Genomic DNA, 272 nt, shown 5'->3' on the forward strand with positions numbered 1-272 from the left:
AGAACAATTTGTGAATAATCACCTCCAAAGTATGGAGAAGTGGAAACCTAAAAGACATCATCTATATATTTTGTAGGATGATGCCTTCTATGGTGTGGGGAGAGGAAGGAGGGGTTGAATAAAAAGATCAAAATAAAAAATAAATTAAAAGAATGGGTTGGGATGGATGGCCATTCAAGTGCCTTATGACTCTAAAGTTCAGTGAAGGTTAAGTCCATCTACTAAGGCCTAGAAGAGTTCAGATAGGCACAGGTGGAGAGAAGACACCAGTA

This window comes from Monodelphis domestica, chromosome 4 (genome assembly GCF_027887165.1).
Source record: "Monodelphis domestica isolate mMonDom1 chromosome 4, mMonDom1.pri, whole genome shotgun sequence".
NCBI classification, from domain to species: Eukaryota; Metazoa; Chordata; class Mammalia; order Didelphimorphia; family Didelphidae; genus Monodelphis; species Monodelphis domestica.